A 19,583-nucleotide genomic window follows, 5' to 3' on the forward strand; every position below is an offset into this window, starting at 1 on the left:
ACGTGTGGATACCAAGGGGGAAAGGGAGGCAGGGTGGGAGGAATTGGGAGATCGGGACTGACACATGTACTGTATGATACTGCCACTGATTTTGAATGTAACACTAGAATTGGTCTCATGAGCTGACAACAAGAATGTATTTCCTCTGCTGTTTTAAATAGCACCTTTCCCAGCTGAATTGTCTCTTTCAGTTTATCTGAACATTCTGAGAGATAATTTTCCAATTTTAGTTAAAGAAAAATGCCAAATGCCAAATTCTCATGATACGTATGTAATGGCAGCTTTTCAGTGAGCATGGAAACGGCAGTTTTCATCTCAGAAAAAAATAAAAACTAGACAAGTACAGTATTACATTAGATGATGAAAAATATTGAGAATATTTGGCAGCGAACAGAGACGTTAATGTAGATATACTTTTAAGTTTGGATTGCAAAATTCAGTATATGCTACCAGGAAATAGCACAGATTAGAATCTCAAGACATGGCTGCTTGCGAGGCCCACTGCTGGTCAGAGAGGAATACGCAGGTTGTCGAGTTGTTGTGGTTTTTTCTCCCTGTCCGTGATCACAAGGGTCCATGATATCAGAAGCTCCTAACAACTATTGCTGCTTTTAGTTGACCACCGTCTAGGTTGCGATTTCCATGCTCAGTTGTCCACGACACAAAAGCCAAGTCAATTACCCACAACAGCCTCAACAACTTGGCTTCAGCCATTTAGAGGATGTTTCCCCAACATTCTGATCCAAAATGTAAACACCCAAAGGATGAACTGTGTCACAGCAAATGAGAACCAACTGGCTCTAACTCTCCAAATTGGCCTTTTAGGAAGCCAGAGAGGCTAACTTTTAAAAAAGCCTTATTTTGGTAGCGTAATGTTTCCCAGAAAACAAAACAATACAAAACAAACCTAAAACACTTTCACCCTTCCTTTAAATACAAGCTGTCAAAATTTTTGGCAGCTCTATGCATTAAAATTGCTCTCAGATAGAACAGACTTGTGGTTGCCAAGGGGGAGGGGGCATCAGGGAGGGATGGATTGGGAGTTTGGGATTAGCAGAGGCAAACTAGTAAATATAGGATGGATAAGTAATAAGGTCCTACTGTATAGCACAGGGAACTATATTCAGCATCCTGTGATAAACCACAATGGAAAAGAATATGAAAAATAATATATATATATATATATATGTATAACTGAATCACTTTGCTGTATGGTAGAAATTAACACAACATTATAAATCGACTATACTTCAATAAAAGAAATTTTTTTTTAATTGCTCTCAAATCTATTTTTGGCCATTTATCTCCAGTGCTCCAGTATAAGCCCTCATCATTTCCTCTCTGGATGGTGACTGCTACCATCTACTAACTCTTCTTTCAGTCTCCAGCCTAAATTGATAGAGCAGCCTCTCTAAACTCCATCTGATCAACTGTGGGTCCCCATTGCCATGGGGATAGCATTCAAATTCCTCCATGTGAATACAAACCCTGCCACCATCTGGTCCCAGGCAATCTGCAGTTTTCCTGTGCTCCCCATGTTCTAACTTCTGAAGATTCCCCCCTGCCCTGCTGTTACTCAAGCCATTCCCCTGCCAGGAATTCCTTTTACTTTCTTTACTGATCATCTGTATCCTATATCACACTCAGTTTAAAACTGGCCTCTGTAGTTGCCCTCTGCCGATAAGTGATTATGTGTTTTAATTTTTATTTCCCTTTCCCTCTCATGACATGGTCCCTGCCTACTTCTCACCTCTGTTCCTGCCTCCTCTCCTCTCCTTCTGAGATTTCTGTTCTGTATGGAATGATCCTCCCTTTCTCCTAGTGTATTTCTTCCACCCATCTCCTAGGTCTCAGCCTGTAAACCATCATTATAGGTGAGCATTTCTCCCATAGTCACCCCCAGATAGATTAAAACTCCCTGTTCATTCTGTTGGTTGGTTGGTTGGTTGGTTTTTTATGCTGGCATAGTTTATTTCCTTCAGAGCACCAATTACAGTCTGTGATTATCTTGTTTTCTTGTTTATTGTTTCTCCCCGCCCACCAGTAGGCTGTAAGCTCCAGCAGGGACCTCATCTTCTTATCCACTCTGTCACTAGCATCTCGAGCAATGCCCTGCACCCAGTGGGCGCTCATTTAATTTTTGTTGAATGAATGAATGAACTATTAGCTCATCCCATACACTGAAGACGATCGCATTCCGTTTATCACATTCTAAGTGAATGAGCAGTTGTTTGACCTTTGTCTCCCCTGATAGACTGAAAGCTCTATGAAGTCAGGGATAGTAACTTCGTCTTCACTTTGCCTGGAAATTATCTGAATTTGTCTGGAACTAGGTAGCTATTCACTTGTTGGAAGACTTCAAGCTGCCTAAAGACAATAATGATGTACATAAATATATGTAACATTTAAAAGAATAAAATTACTATAAATATTATTAATTATAATAAATAAAATAAAACTGCACTGATAACATCATTAAAAGTGCTAAGGTGCCATCATTTTCTCCACTAAATGACTTATCCAAAGGAATGTATCTTCATGAAGAATCATAATTTGGAAAAATTTTAAACTCACTGGAGAAAGGCATGTTTTCATTTTTTAAAAATCTCTGAATTTTATGCTATTATGAAGTTCTATTTATTTTAAACTCATAGACTCTGACATGATAGTGTCCTTTGGGACTGCTGTGTTTAATGGATACAATAAGAATAATTTATATTAATCTTCTTAGTTACATATAAATTTTTGCTAAAGCATTTAAAGCAGTGTTATCAATTAGATTAAACATATCTCCCTAAAATATGATTGGTGTTTTCATTTGACTATCAAGTAGTTTTAAACTACATAACACACACAAATTAAGCACAAAATAAAAATATTTTACTCAAATTTTACCAATTCCAATCAAAAGGATGTCAGTTGGGGCATTTAAATATATTTAAGCCTCTAACACACCACCAGCTACATTTTATTCAATTAATACAGTCCTAGTGTTGATTGAACAATTTCCACACACCCTACACATTTTCCTATGAGAAGATACTTGTTACATCTCTTTTTTAAATTGGAAGATCTTTGAAGACAGGGAAGTTTTTAGCATTATTGTCACAGCTGTGGTTTTTGAGCAAAGTTCCCAGGAAAAACACCAATGAAGGTTACCGGGTCCAGTATGGACTCTGGGCAAAAGGCCGACAAGTATCTTGGCCCCCATTCCCCCAACATCTTTTGGAGAGTCGTCCTTGGGCTGAGGGATAGCTGGATACGGAGTGGGGCTGAGCTCCAGCCAAGAGACCTAGACTCTTCTTTTTCATGCATCAGGCATGGTAGCAACACTGAGTGGTTGCCATAAACATTTGGACTTGGATATTAAGCGGTCTGAGATTGGACACCAATGATTTGGTGCAGTGCTGAGAAATGCCAGACTCCCAGCACATCACGTGGAGAGCTTGGGGGCTCTGGTCCTGTAGGAATTGAGTCTGTGCACAGCTCTTCCCTCTGGGAGATGAAGCCCAGCACATTCATATCACCTGACAACCTGGGATGAGACTTGAAGCAATCCATTAGAAATTCTGCCTGCCTTCTCCATACACATCTTCTTTACTCATGAACTCTTGGTTTCACAACGACTGAGTTGAGACTTAAAATATTGGTGTTCTTTTTTCTTTAAGGTATTGAATACACAGAAGCCTGGAAACTTGATTTGTTAACAACCAATCAGGAGAAATTGGTCTTTGATTATTATTTAGTTGAGAACTGGGATGAAAAAGGCAAAGCGACTATTTTTGTGAACATCTGCTCACAACTGTGACATCATCTATTCCTACAATACCCCTATCCAGTATTACTGGATTACTGGCCCTCTTTTAAAACTAGAAAAAGGAGAATCATTAAATAAGTGGCCCAAGGTGCCATCGCTGGTAAAAGGCAGTCTTGTCTGAATCCAAATCCCATTTGTTGGGCTGATTTTCTGTGGTTTCCTGTAGTGATGACACACACAGACACACACACACACACACAGTCTGTTGTTATGACAACTACACAGAGCTTTTGGGTCAATAATTCAGTGTTATCTGCAGGCCCCAGACAATGTGTCATTTACTTTTTTCTTTCCTATCCCATCTGATCATCCACTTGTATTCAGTGGATTTTCTGCTCAAATTCTAATTAAACCACAAATCAGTGGTTTTCCAATTTTTCTTAATTTAGTGGAATCCAGTTTTAAATGAAGGCCTAAATGAGAAGCCCCACTTTCTCTTCCTCAAATACAAGGTGCTCTTGAACATATTTTGGAATACAGGTACTTCACAGAACATGGAATTTGAGAGCCATTGTTTTAGTCAGGAAATGTACTATAGGAAACAAATGAGCAGGTCCAGCTGTGAGCTTTCTGGTTCCCCAGAAACTCTGTCTTGGACAGAAGGCCATGCCCTGAAGGAGAGGTGAAGGCAGCTCACAGTGTGTTGAGTGGCTGCCACAGCAAATAGAGGACAACATTTTCTCTGAAGTTTCAACTCACAAAATGGGAGAATCACCTCATTACCCCCTGGATGCCTGTTACTGCAACTCAATTGTATGGTGTACAAATGTTGGTGTCATAAAAATTACGCTCTCAATATATCACGTTGAAATTGACCTAACCTTACCCTTACAATAAACTCATGAAATCACATGGATTTGCAGCTTGAGTCCATTTGTCTTCCTGATCCATTAACAGTGCATTTATCAACAAGTGAACTTAAAATGATTTTGCTGCTGTTTGCTCTCAACAGTGTAGGTGACCAAGGCACTGACACCACTCGGTGAATCTTACCAGGGGGTAGAGACTCTGTGGGCACACAGGAGGCTAGAAAGATTCTCTGAAAGAGGAGAATAAGAGATTCAGCAGAAGGCAGAAATCAAAACAAAAAATGAAATCACGGAATAGACTGACCCTCTGTGATAGTGTCTCAGACAACCACGGCTCCTCTTTTTGGCAATGAGGAGGAGTGAGCATCCTTCAAGTGTTTATGCTTTATTCTGCATCATGGGTTTTACTTAGTGAAATTGTCCCTAGAGCCTAAAATGGAAATAAACGCTGTCATTGTCTTTATAATTTGGAGGTAAGAAAACACAAGAACTTTGTGATACCCGAGCTGCCTTGGCTCCAATTTGTTATAAGAGATACTGCAAATGTATTCAACCCCTTCAATGTGGTGAGTTAATCAGACAGTCTTTTCAGAAACTGCAATGTCAGACATCATCTCTCTATGGGCCCCTTCAGCCATTACACCCATATAGCCCCTTTTACCTTTAAGGCAACACCAAGAGCAATGAAACAGACCAAAACAACATTGACTCTTCTGTTCCTGCTAAGAATCATCCAGTTTCATTTTTCATAGCCAAACAATAAGCCACCTCTTAACTCATTCTCCACATTACCAGTTTCATCCTGGATTCAAAGCCTTGCTGTCTCTTTCTACCCTCATCTAATTATCTCCTTCCAAACAAGAGAACAGAGCACTGAGTCAGGAACCCACTAGAGTACCTTGAGATTTCAGACAGTTGGGGTGGGCCTGAACTTGCCCAGAGTTCATGGAGTTATGTCAGAAGCATCAGTGAAACAGAAAGCAAAGGACATCCAACCAGAGAGTCTACCTGAGTCATAAATTCTGAGGTGGAAGCTGGGCAGGACAGATGAACTCTGGCAAGAAGCAATGGGAAGGAAACCCAGGATCCCATGTGGAATTTCTCTACTCTTTTTAAAAATTTTATTTATTTCCAATTTTTTCTAGGGTCTCTTCCTTCTTATAAGGGCGCTTATCCTATCATGGGGACTCCACTCTCATGACCTCACCTTCTAATACCATCACACTGGGGTTTAGGCTTTCAACGTAAGTATTTTGGGGGACATATTCAGTCCCTAACACTCTGTAACCTTGTACAAGCAAGCTACTTAATAATGCTGAGACTTAAAATATTGGTGTTCTTTTTTCTTTAAGGTATTGAATACACAGAAGCCTGGAAACTTGATTTGTTAACAACCAATCAGGAGAAATTGGTCTGAGACTGTAAAAAGGGGAATAATAATATCTCACTCTTAAAGGGCTGCTGTGATGCTTAAATGAGATACTGCAGAAACAGGGTCTAGAATGGTGCCTCATACTTGGAAAGACCTGGAAAATTATTTTGTTCCCTTTTGTTTTCTCAGGGAAATACACAGCTATTTCTTTCTGGGGTAGAACTTAAACAAAGGTGTAAACACAACCTGTATTGCCTAGGGAAGCATACATACAGTCCCCGAATGAGGGAGGAAGTCACCTCATCTCTGCACCACTGGCTCAGATCTCAGTCCTTCACCTGGGGTGGTCTCATATAAAGGGAACCATGCCCAGAGGACACTACCATGATGTCAAGGCATCTGGACACCAAGACACCTGCATTTACTTAGAAGCATCGTATTTTTTAGGAAGATTATTGACAGACGTGGGGATTTCTAGAGAAAAATGACTAGGTTAGGAAAAGTCTGGAAGCCATTGGAATGAGTGACCAATATACTAGAATTAAGGTTGCCAGATTTAGGAAATAAAAATATAAGAAGTCCAGTAAAATTGGAATCTCAGATAAACAACGAATTATACTTCAGTATAAATATGCCCGTTGCAATACCTGGAGACTACTCATACTAACAATGTACTTCTTGTGTATCCAAGATTCATATCCAGCCAGGATCTCTGAATTTTATCTGGCAATCCTGGCTACAATGAGTTTACCATCTTATAGGAAGACAGTGCATACCCATGAGATAGAATGTAACATCACAGTCGTGAACACGTTTTTTGCATTTATACCTGAACAATATGAGCTGCTGGGTATACACATTTCTGAGTAAGCAATGGGAAAGTTCAGAATTAGGAGGGCATTACCTGGGGAGAATCCTTCTACTCATTACAAAGAAAGTCCTCCACCCTAATGTAAGCAAGGAGTAAGAATTACCACAGAATTTCCTTTATCTGTAGCCTCTGGCCTGTTGTAATCTGAGGATTCCCAGAGGTAATCTTAGGATCCAGTCTTCCCAGGTCCACTGTTTGCTATAGTCTGTCCTTATCTGCCATCATTGCTGGTTCCAATCAGAGAATTTTTAGGATCATACTCTGGACTCTCTTACTAACTCCCCACTGGGTTAAGTCTTAGGTTATCCACCTTTCCTTCATAAAGACATGAAGAAACACTTCATAGAAATGTATTTGCTTCTGGGATGATAGCAACCTTCTCAAATTTCCAATTTGCCACACAGTGTTCCATGAATCTATTATATAACATTTCAATACAAATTCCCAAACATGATAATGTAAATAAGCCACCAGCAAAGGAACAAGAGACTGTTTCACAAATTCTATTTGGGAAATGCCCACATTGCTCAGCTTTGCTCTAATCTTTATGCTGAGGAAAAGAAACTGCAAGAAGACATCTTATTCAAGGAAACTAAATGAGGTACCTTCCTGAGCTAGCATTTGGCTACCACAATAAGTGCCCCAAATAAACTCTTCAGTCCAGAAGAGAAGGCCCATGTCATGCCTGTTTCCATATCTACTTCCTTCCATACCTGCCTAGCCAAGGTGCTACATCTCTGAAATTTCAAAACAAAACTCTGGTAAACCAAACATTTCTTTTCTCATCTTATCTGGATCTGTAATATTCAGAAGGACCCACAAAGAGCAACTCCCCAAACTAAGCAAGACCTCTCTCCCTCTGGAAGTGTAAACAGTGTGACAAAAATCACATAGCTCCAGCATGATGGAGTGAGGGGGGCAACACATCCTTTCCCAAAAGCAATCAAAGAGCTTGGGCAAAACTATCAAAAACAGCCATTTCAGTGCTCTGGAAATCGTCAAAAGGTGAAAGACAAACCGAGATGCATTCATTCGTGAAACTGTTGAACTTCTGATAACAGCAGAGCATCCTTGCCCAGCACTCCCCACTCCCCACTCGGGGTGGTCTTTCAACCAGGGCAGAGCAGGCAGTGGACACCAGCAGCTTCCCTTCCACTGCTGACAGAGCACCCTTAAATAGAACACTGTCGATTAAATGGTGACCTCAGTGGCAAGGAAACAAAACCAGAAGCTAGCTCCACTAACCCTGTAATAGTCCTGTTTAGGACTGGGAATGGATCAACAGACTAGCCGGGGATTTAACAGTGAATTCTGGGAGAGAGCCACAGGGGCCTGAAATCTCTCCACTTATCCTGGGTGAAATGGAGGCTTTGTAGGTGCAGGGCAAAGAGACTCAAGGAGGTGAAGCAAATAATCTAAGACTGGACTGTGGTTATGGTTGCACAACTCCATAAATATATTGAAACTAACTGAACTGAATATATACAAGGGGTGAATATTATGGTATATAACTTATACCCAAATAATGCTGTAACAAATGCACGCAAGCCATAAAAAATATATATAACAATTCAAAAGCAAAGACCCAATCTACATACCTGGATACCAAATGAATCTGAAGATATTAAGATAGGCCTTACTTAAAAGATTTTAAATTAATAGATATTAATTTTTGAAAGTATTACAAAAATCTAATAACTTTTTAAAGTATTATATAACAGAAATTTAAGAGCAGCATTGTCCAATATAACCTTTTGCCATGATGGAAATCTATAGCCGTGCAGTCCAGTATGTTGGCTCCTATTTGCATGTAGCTTTTGAGTTCTTGATATGTGGCTAGTGTGACTGGGAAATGGAATTTTTTATTCTATTTCATTGTAATTAATTTAAAGGTAAAGTTAAACAGCCATTTTTGACTAGTGGCTACTTTATAATACACTATATAGTAATATGTAGTGATAGCACAAGTCTAGAAAGAGCCCAAATATATACATAATTTTGTTTATGAAAAGTGGCCAATTCAAAACAATGGGAAAGGAATGGATAATGTGGAATACATTTTGAAGGTTTCCAATTCAAGAAATGCAAACTAAGCTAACCTGACACTATTTTTATTTAGATTGGTTCAAGATGGCAGAGTAGAAGGAGGTGCTCTCACTCCCTCTTGTGAGAGCACCGGAATCACAACTAATTGCTGAACAGTCATCGAGAGGAAGACACTGGAACTCACAAAAAAGATACATCACATCCAAAGACAAAGGAGAAGCCACAATGAGATGGTAGGAGGGGCGCAATCACAATAAAATCAAATCCCATAACTGCTGGGTGGGTGACTCACAAACTGGAGAACACTTATACCACAGAAGTCCACCCACTGGAGTGAAGGTTCTGAGCCCCACGTCAGGCTTCCCATCCTGGGGGTCCGGCAACGGGAGGAGGAATTCCTAGAGAATCAGACTTTGAAGGCTAGCGGGATTTGATTACAGGACTTGGACAGGACTGGGGGAAACAGAGACTCCACTCTTGGAGGGCACACACAAAGTAGTGTGCTCATCGGGACACAGGGAAAGGAGCAATGACCCCACAGGAGACTGAACCAGACCTACCTGCTAATGTTGGAGGGTCCCCTGCAGAGGCGGGGAGTGGCTGTAGCTCACCGTGAGGACAAGGACACTGGCAGCAGAAGTTCTGGGAAGTACTCCTTGGCATGAGCCCTCCCAGAGTCCTCCATTAGCCCCACCAAAGAGCCCGGGTAGGCTCCAGTGTTGGGTCGCCTCAGGCCAACAACCAACAGGGAGGGAACCCAGCCCCACCCATCAGCAGAAAAGTGGATTAAAGTTTTACTGAGCTCTGCCCACCAGAGCAACAGCCAGCTCTACCCATCACCAGTCCCTCCAATCAGGAAACTTGCAGAAACCTCTTAGATAGCCTAATCCACCAGAGGGCAGAAAGCATAAGCAAGAAGAACTACAATCCTGCGGCCTGTGGAACAAAAACCACATTCAAAGAAAGACAGACAAGATAAAAAGGCAGAGGACTATGTACCAGATGAAGGAACAAGATAAAACCCAAAAAAAACAACAAAATGAAGTGGAGATAGGCAACCTTGCAGAAAAAGAATTCAGATTAATGATACTGAAGAAAATCCAGGACCTTGGAAAAGGAATGGAGGCAAAGATCGACACGATGCAAGAAATGTTTAACAAAGACCTAGAAGAATTAAAAAACAAACAAACAGAGATGAACAATACAATAACTGAAATGAAAACTACACTAGAAGGAATCAATAGCAGAATAACTGAGGCAGAAGAACGGATAAGTGACCTGGAAGACAGAATGGTGGAATTCACTGCTGTGAGACAGAACAAAGAAAAAAGAATGAAAAGAAATGAAGACAGCCTAAGAGACCTCCGGAACAAAATTAAACGCAACAACATTTGCATTATAGGGGTCCCAGAAGGAGAAGAGATAGAGAAAGGACCAGAGAAAATATTTGAAGAGATTATAGTCGAAAAATTCCCTAACATGGGAAAGGAAATAGACACCCAAGTCCAGGAAGTGCAGAGTCCCATATAGGATAAGCCCAAGGAGAGACACGCCAAGACACACAGTAATCAAATTGGCAAAAATTAAAGACAAAGAAAAATTATTGAAAGCAGCAAGGGAAAAACAACAAATAACATACAAAGGAACTCCCATAAGGTTAACAGCTGATTTCTCAGCAGAAACTCTACAAGCCAGAAGGGAGTGGCATGACATATTTAAAGTGATGAAAGGGAAGAACCTACAACCAAGATTACTCTACCCAGCAAGGATCTCATTCAGATGTGATGGAGAAATCAAAAGCTTTACAGACAGGCAAAAGCTAAGAGAATTCAGCACCACCAAACCAGCTCTACAACAAATGCTAAAGGAATTTCTCTAAGTGGGAGACACAAGAGAACAAAAGGACCTACAAAAACAAACCCAAAACAATTAAGAAAATGGTAATAGGAACATACATATCGATAATTACCTTAAACGTGAATGGATTAAATGCTCCAACCAAAAGACACAGGCTTGCTGAATGGATACAAAAACAAGACCCATATATATGCTGTCTACAAGAGACCCACTTCAGACCTAGGGACACATACAGACTGAAAGTGAGGAGATGGAAAAAGATATTCCATAGAAATGGAAATCAAAAGAAAGCTGGACTGCAACACTCATATCAGATAAAATAAGACTTTAAAATAAACAATGTTACAAGAGACAAGGAAGGACACTACATAATGATCAAGGGATCAATCCAAGAAGAAGATATAACAATTATAAATATATACGCACCCAACATAGGAGCACCTCAATACATAAGGCAACTGTTAACAGCTATAAAAGAGGAAATCGACAGTAACACAATAATAGCAGGGGACTTTAACACCTCACTTACATCAATGGACAGATCATCCAAACAGAAAATTAATCAGGAAACACAAGATTTAAATGACACAATAGACCATATTAATTGATATTTATAGGACATTCCATCCAAAAACAGCACATTACACTTTCTTCTCAAGTGCGCACGGAACATTCTCCAGGATAGATCACATCTTGGGTCACAAATCAAGCCTCAGTAAATTTAAGAAAATTGAAATCATATCAAGCATCTTTTCGGACCACAATGCTATGAGATTAAAAATCAATTACAGGGAAAAAACATAAAAAACACAAACACATGGAGGCTAAACAATACGCTATTAAATAACCAAGACATTACTTAAGAAATCAAAGATGAAGTCAAAAAATACCTAGAGACAAATGACAATGAAAACACGATGATCCAAAACCTATGGGATGCAGCAAAAGCAGTTCTAAGAGGGAAGTTTATAGCTATAAAAACCTACCTCAAGAAACAAGAAAAATCTCAAGTAAACAATCTAATGTTACACCTAAAGGAATTAGAGAAAGAGGAACAAACAAAACCGAAAGTTAGCAGAAGGAAAGAAATCATAAAGATCAGATCAGAAATAAATGAAAAAGAAATGAAGGAGACAATAGCAAAGATCAATAAAACTAAAAGCTGGTTCTTTGAGAAGATAAAATTGATAAACCATTAGCCAGACTCATCAAGAAAAAAAGAGAGAAGACTCAAATCAATAGAATTAGAAATGAAAAAGGAGAAATAACAACTGACACTGCAGAAATACAAACGATCATGAGAGATTACTACAAGCAACTCTATGCCAATAAAATGGACAACCTGGAAGAAACAGACAAATTCTTATAAAGGTATAACCTTCCAAGACTGAACCAGGAAGAAATAGAAAATATGAACAGACCAATCACAAGTAATGAAATTACAACAGTGTTTAAAAATCTTCCAACAGACAAAAGTCCAGGACCAGATGGCTTCACAGGTGAATTCTATAAAACATTTAGAGAAGAGCTAACACCCATCCTTCTCAAACTCTTCTAAAAAACTGCAGCGGAAGGAACATTCCCAAACTCATTCTATGAGGACACCATCACCCTGATACCAAAATCAAAGATACTACAAAAAAAGAAAATTACAGACCAACATCACTGATGAATACAGATGCAAAAATCCTCAATAAGATACTAGCAAACAGAATTCAACAACACATTAAAAGGATCATACACCATGATCAAGTGGGATTTATCCCAGGGATGGAAGGATTCTTAAATATTCGCAAAACAATCAATGTGATAAACCATATTAATAAATTGAATAATAAAAACCATATGATCATCTCAATAGATGCAGAAAAAGCTTTTGACAAAATTCAACACCCATTTATGATAAAAACTCTCCAGAAAGTGGGCATAGAGTGAACCTACCTCAACATAATAAAGGCCATATACGACAAACCCACAGCAAACATCATTCTCAATGGTGAAAAACTGAAAGCATTTCCTCTAAGATCAGGAACAAGACAAGGATGTCTACTCTCACCACTATTATTCAACATAATTTTGGAAGTCCTAGCCACAGTGATCAAAGAAGAAAAAGAAATAAAAGAAATACAAGTTGGAAAAGAAGAAGTAAAACTGTCACTGTTTGCAGATGACATGATACTATACACAGAGAATCCTAAAGATACCACCAGAAAACTACTAGAGCTAATCAATGAATTTGGTAAAGTTGCAGGATACAAAATTAATGCACAGAAATCTCTTGCATTCCTATACACTAATGATGAAAAATCTGAAAGAGAAATTAAGGAAACATCCCATTTAACACTGCAACAAAAAGAATAAAATACCTAGAAATAAACTTACCTAGCGAGACAAAAGACCTGTATGCAGAGAACTATAAGACACTGATGAAAGAAATTAAAGATGATACAAACAGATACAGAGATATACCATGTTTTTGGATTGGAAGAATCAATATTGTGAAAACGACTATACTACCCAAAGCAATCTACAGAATCAGTGCAATCCCTATCAAATTACCAATGGTATTTTTTACGGAACTAAAACGAAAATCTTAAAATTTGTATGGAGACACAAAAGACCCCGAATAGCCAAAGCAGTCTTGAGGGAAAAAAGCGGAGCTGGAGGAATCAGACTCCCTGATTTCAGACTATACTACAAAGCTACAGTAATCAAGACAGTATGGTACTGGCACAAAAACAGAAATATAGATCAATGGAACAGGATAGAAAGCCCAGAGATAAACCCAGGCACCTATGGTCAACTAATCTATGACAAAGGAGGCAAGGATATACAATGGAGAAAGGACAGTCTCTTCAATAAGTGGTGCTGGGAAAACTGGACAGCTACGTGTAAAAGAATGAAATTAGAACACTCCCTAACACCATACACAAAAATAAACTCAAAATGGATTAGAGACCTAAATGTAAGACCGGACACTATAAAACTCTTAGAGGAAAACATTGGAAGAACACTCTTTGACATAAATCACAGCAAGATCTTTTTTGATCCACCTCTTAGAGTAATGGAAATAAAAACAAAAATAAACAAATGGGACCTAATGAAACTTAAAAGCTTTTGCACAGCTAAGGAAACCATAAACAAGACGAAAAGACAACCCTCAGAATGGGAGAAAATATTTGCAAACAAATCAATGGACAAAGGATTAATCTCCAAGATATGTAAACAGCTCATGCAGCTCAATATTTAAAAAACAAACCCAATCCAAAAATGGGCAGAAGACCTAATTAGACATTTCTCCAAAGAAGACATACAGATGGCCAAGAAGCACATGAAAAGCTGCTCAACAGCACTAATTATTAAAGAAATGCAAATCAAAACTACAATGAGGTATCACCTCCCACCAGTCAGAATGGCCATCATCAGAAAATCTACAAACAATAAATGCTGGAGAGGGTGCGGAGAAAAGGGAACCCTCTTGCACTGTTGGTGGGAATGTGCAATTAATACAGCCACTGTGGAGAACAGTATGGAAGTTCCTTAAAAAACTAAAAATAGAACTACCATACGACCCAGCAATTCCACTACTGGGCATATACCCAAAAAAACCCATAATTCAAAAAGACACATGGGGCTTCCCTGGTGGCGCAGTGGTTGAAAATCTGCCTGCCAATGCAGGGGACACGGGTTCGAGCCCTGGTCTGGGAAGATCCCACATACCGCGGAGCAACTAAGCCTGTGCGCCACAACTACTGAGCCTGCGCGTCTGGAGCCTGTGCTCCGCAACAAGAGAGGCCGTGATAGTGAGAGGCCCGCGCACCACGATGAAGAGTGGCCCCCGTTTGCCACAACTAGAGGAAGCCCTCGCACAGAAACGAAGACCCAACACAGCCAAAAAATAAATAAATAAATAAATAATTTAAATTAAAAAAAAAAAAAAAAAAAAAAAGACACATGTACCCCAATGTTCATTGCAGCACTATGTACAATAGCCAGGTCATGGAAGCAACCTAAATGTCCATCGGCAGACGAATGGATAAAGAAGATGTGGTACATATATACACTGGAATATTACTCAGCCATAAAAAGGAACGAAATTGGGTCATTTGTAGAGACGTGGATGGATCTAGAGTGTGTCATACAGAGTGAAGTAAGTCAGAAGGAGAAAAACAAATATCGTATATTATCGCATCTATGTGGAACCTAGAAAAATGGTACAGGCGAACTGGTGTGCAGGGCAGAAATTGAGTCACAGATGTAGAGAACAAACGTATGGACACCAAGGGGGGAAAGCGGTAGCAGGGTGGGGTGATGAATTGGGAGATTGGGATTGAGATATATACACTAATATGTCTAAAATGGATAACTAATAAGAACCTGCTGTATAAAAAAATAAAATAAAATTCTAGAATATATTACCCATTATTAAACAGCTGGTTCACTAATAGATGGAGGAACTTGGGAACTTGATTTTCAAGACACTGTTGATTGAATTATGAAAGAATCTGGTTTCTGGGGGAAAATTGGCTGTGCATAGCAAATAATTTAAAATTATGCTTTTAGTTGATTCAGAAATTCCACTTGTAGGAAACGGCCCTAAGAAAATGATTTAAAATGAGCATAAGTGTGCTCACTACTGTGTTTGCAATAACAAAACACTGGTAGTAAATTAAATATTCAAAATACAAGACTAGTGAAATAAATTACACCACTGTATTTGTAGAATTATAGTGTATTTTAATATTTACTTAAACTTAAAATATGTTTATTGTTTGTCAGTAAAGGCAAAGGGTAGGTTGCACAACATTCAAAAATGTGATTTCATTTTTGAACTCTCTGTGTCTATGTTTATCAGTCTCTATATCTAGAAGCAAATAAGTCAGAGGAGCAGCAGGGCTCATCTGTGGGTGATGAAATTATGAGCATATCAATTAGGGAATCTGTTGGCAAGCACAGAAATCAATTCCAGTTACATTATGCAAGCACTGTTTATTTAAGAAGACTGAAAAAATAGATTAACCCATACTGAATCTAACCAAGGGGAGAGGGAGAGGGACAGACAGAGATGCACAAAAGTGTAGGAGAATTACATGAGGTACAGCTCTCTATATATAGCTCTATGGCAACAAATTTATAAATCTGAGTGGTCTCCTGATAGTCCAGACATTAAGCCTTTAGTTGCTGGACTATAAGATGGTCCAGTGGATCTCTGGGAAAGACACCAGGTAGCAAGGGTCGGAGGTGTGGACGAGAGTTCAGAGATCAGGTTAGTAGCTAGCTACCAAATGGTACAGGAGTGTTTCAATAATTTTAAACAACCACTACAGCTGTACTCATGCAAGCAAGTTCACTATCAGCTTTGTCTATATCTACATCTCTACATCCCATATTTACTATTTCTTTTCTCCATGAGGTCTCTGTTCTATTTGTTTGTTAGAAGCATGATTCAAATATATTTCTTAGGAGAGAATAAACTATGTGGGTTATTCTAAGAGTTCTTAAAATTCCTCAAAAATTAGATAGATAGATAAACAGAATAGAGATATATTTGTCAAATAATACCTTTCCTAAATTTAAGACACTTTTGTTTCAATTGTTTGTTTTTAATGATATATAGATATCTTTCCTCTGACTTCTAAATGCAAACTTTGCAATTGAGGAATCTTATAGCAGTCAAATTCTGTGTTTCTTTTGGCCTGCAAGTTTATATCGTTTTTATCCTTAGAGAGCAAGGGTTTTACCAGGTATGCCTGGGAGGCTGTGCCTTTTCTGATTAATTTAGATGGAACTCTGAATATGTTCAGTCTAGAGACCCTGATCTTTCTTCTTCAGAGTTAACTTTACTATCTATTTAATTATTGCCTCTACTCTCTTGACTCTTTTTAGTGAATCATGAGTTTGGTATCATGATTAAGAATTTTCCCCAAACCCTTGGTCTCACTGACTTTCTCCTATATCTGCTTCTAAAAGTTTTATATTTAAATCTGTAATTCATTTTGAGTGAATTTGGGTATATGATGGGAGGCTTAGGTTCACTTTTTTTTAAATTGGCCTTATGTTTTTAGAGCAATTTAAGGTTCACAGCATTTTTTACTCTCCGTTGATGATCTTGATTCTTAATTTGCTGAAAAACTGAAGCCATCAGAAGATAATTTCTCATGACTCTTATAACTCACCTATATATCTAACATCTGTATTCATATGCTCTGCCTTCCCTAGTGGTACAACAGATTAACTATCTGCCTTCCTTTATAAAGCATCCTCCCCTCCTCTCTCGTTTACACAAGGACAACACTCCAGCAATATACCATTCCCTCGAATATTATCAGTTTCCTCCCTCAACTGGATTATTCATACTAGCATATGAACATACTGCTATTTCTTCTGCATTAAAAATCTAGTATCTTGAACACACATTCCTTTCCAACTGCCACCCATTTATTTGTTCCCCTTCTCATCAAACAGTACTTCAAATTGATGATTGTAGTGATTGTCTCCATTTCATCTCTTTTCATTTTGTCTTATACTCAGGCTAATCAGTGATTTTCCCCCATTATACCACTGAAATACTATTATAAATAGCCTTCATGTTATTAAATCCAACGTTCAAATCTCAGTCCCTATCTCATTAGAGTAGCAGTTTTTATGGTGGATCCCTCCTTCCTCTAGAAACAAAATCATGACCTGGCCTCCAGTCTAGGTTTTCCTCCTATTCCATTGGTTGCTCCTTCTCAGGTTTCTTTGTTATCTTTTCCCTATTCCCCTAAATCCCCAGGGATTTTCAAAGTGCAATCAAAGTCACAGATATTTATCTTCCTTCAATAACCTGTCCATGGCCTCCTTCTCAGTACCGTCTTCAGGACTCTTATGCCCTCCACCAGGAACAAACCCACTCTTGCCCAAAGACTTTGCTGTGTCCTATTAGGGATGCTCTGTATAGATCTGGATCACATGGCCCAGAATGCTCACAGTGGTCCTCTGATGCATCAAAGAAAAGATTCCCCCTTAAGATGTGAGGATCTTGGGCTTGGGAGAGGGTAATCCAAAGGCAACACCGAAGCCTCTGTAATTAATGGACTGGAGACTAGTGAAATTCCTTCAGGCGCTTAAATAACTTGCGAGTCTGCTTTTGTGATCTTAGACCAATTTGTAGCTGCAGGGTAAGGCAGAGTGACAAAAGATGAATGGCTAGAATTGGAGTGTGCTTTAAAGTGTCCTGTAGCTAGGGTACCCACCTCCCTTGTTCAAGAAAGAACACATCAATGTTAAGTAATATCTCTTCTCATGATTTGTTCTTACACAGAGGGGTTTCTTGGCAGGGATCCCTAATAAAAATGTATTATTTTTTCTCTGTTTCATTTTTGCCTTCATTAGTTTCCTGTAGTGCTTCTCCCTGAACCTCTTTTCACTTTATTAAAGCTCATCTTGTGGAAATTATCTTACACTAAAGAACATAAATAAACTTTTATTTAGCAAGCTGTGGAAATTAGGGATATGCAGCAAAGACGACTGAGCTCATTAAGCAGCAATGTCGCTAATGCTCTCTCACTCATTACTCATCCATTTCACTGATTGCTTTAACAGGAGAGGAGGTGCCACTCCTCCCCTGGATCATCACATCCTTCTCTATAGGTGTCACAGAAGACAGGAGATGGGGGCCAGCCAGCCTATGGGCTTTGGTGCTTCAGGAGACACAATGGGAGTGCCATCACTGACAGCTCCAGGGTTGGATATTAGCTCTCTCAGGCTCTTCCCTTCCCTTCTCCCTCTATAACAGGCACAGAAGGAGGCGATAAGAGGCACACTGAGTTTAGGAGATCCTCTGAAATGGAAATTTCATACTCAGCATTTGGTGGGAACTAGTTCAGGGGATCCGGGAAGTAGCATCTATCATTTATACTGTGCACTAGTTTATTTCCACTCTAAACCTGTGTTTACAGAGTTAGCTCAACATTGATTCTACCACTGTTACTGCCGGAAGCATCCTTTACCCCAAATAATTGAAAGAACTTGTGATATATTTCACCACAAGATTTGTTCAAGTTCTTGTAACAGGAAATATGTAGAAACTGATCTTCAGACCCTGAGTCAGGTAAGGAACCTGAAAGAGTCTTCTATTTACACATGGGAACAGACTGCAGGAAATTATCATCTGTGTGTACATAAATTCATGGCAAATTTTCAGCTACCAAATCACATGGGAAAACAGCTGGAGAAAAAAAAATTTTTTTTAAGAGAAGTATAGTTGATTTACAACATTATATTAGTTTCAGGTGCACAGCGTAGTGATTTGGTATTTTACAGCTCATACTCCATTAAAAGTTATTACAAGGCAATGGCTATGATTCCCTGTGCTATACAATATATCCTTGTTGCTTATCTATTTTATACATAGTAGTTAATGTTTTAAGTAGACTTCCTTAAAATATAGACTATGTGGCATATATGGAATTCACTTGGTGACTGGGGGCGGATGACACCTCACAAGGCTGGACCACCATCCTCTACAGCAGCAGGTTTGCAACAGAGCTGTTCCTTGCTGGAACAGCAATATAACAGGTACTGCAAGGTGAGCAGTTCCATGTAGTTATTTCTTTAACAAGGGGCAATGATTCCCCTGGTAATGACTCTGGAGAAGAAATCTAGTAATGTCATAATCTCAGCTATGTGTCAGGCACAATCCTAAGACTTCGATTGTGCCGTGTCATCAAATCTCCAAAATAATTCCATATGTTAGGTATTTTTGTTACCGAGACCCCCTTCCATTTCACACATGAGAAAAGAAGGACCAAGCAAAAGGTCCTACAGCTA

General features: G+C 39.0%; 1 protein-coding gene across 3 annotated transcripts in view; it reads right to left on the bottom strand.

Annotated features, from left to right (window-relative positions):
• The window catches only part of LOC309637379 (uncharacterized protein), a 194,223-nt gene that overhangs the window by 144,887 nt on the left and 29,753 nt on the right, over positions 1–19,583 (bottom strand). The gene's annotated exons all lie outside the window — the stretch shown is intronic.

The sequence above is a fragment of the Balaenoptera physalus genome (genome assembly GCF_965194825.1).
Source record: "Balaenoptera physalus genome assembly, chromosome: 11".
Lineage (NCBI taxonomy): Eukaryota > Metazoa > Chordata > Mammalia > Artiodactyla > Balaenopteridae > Balaenoptera > Balaenoptera physalus.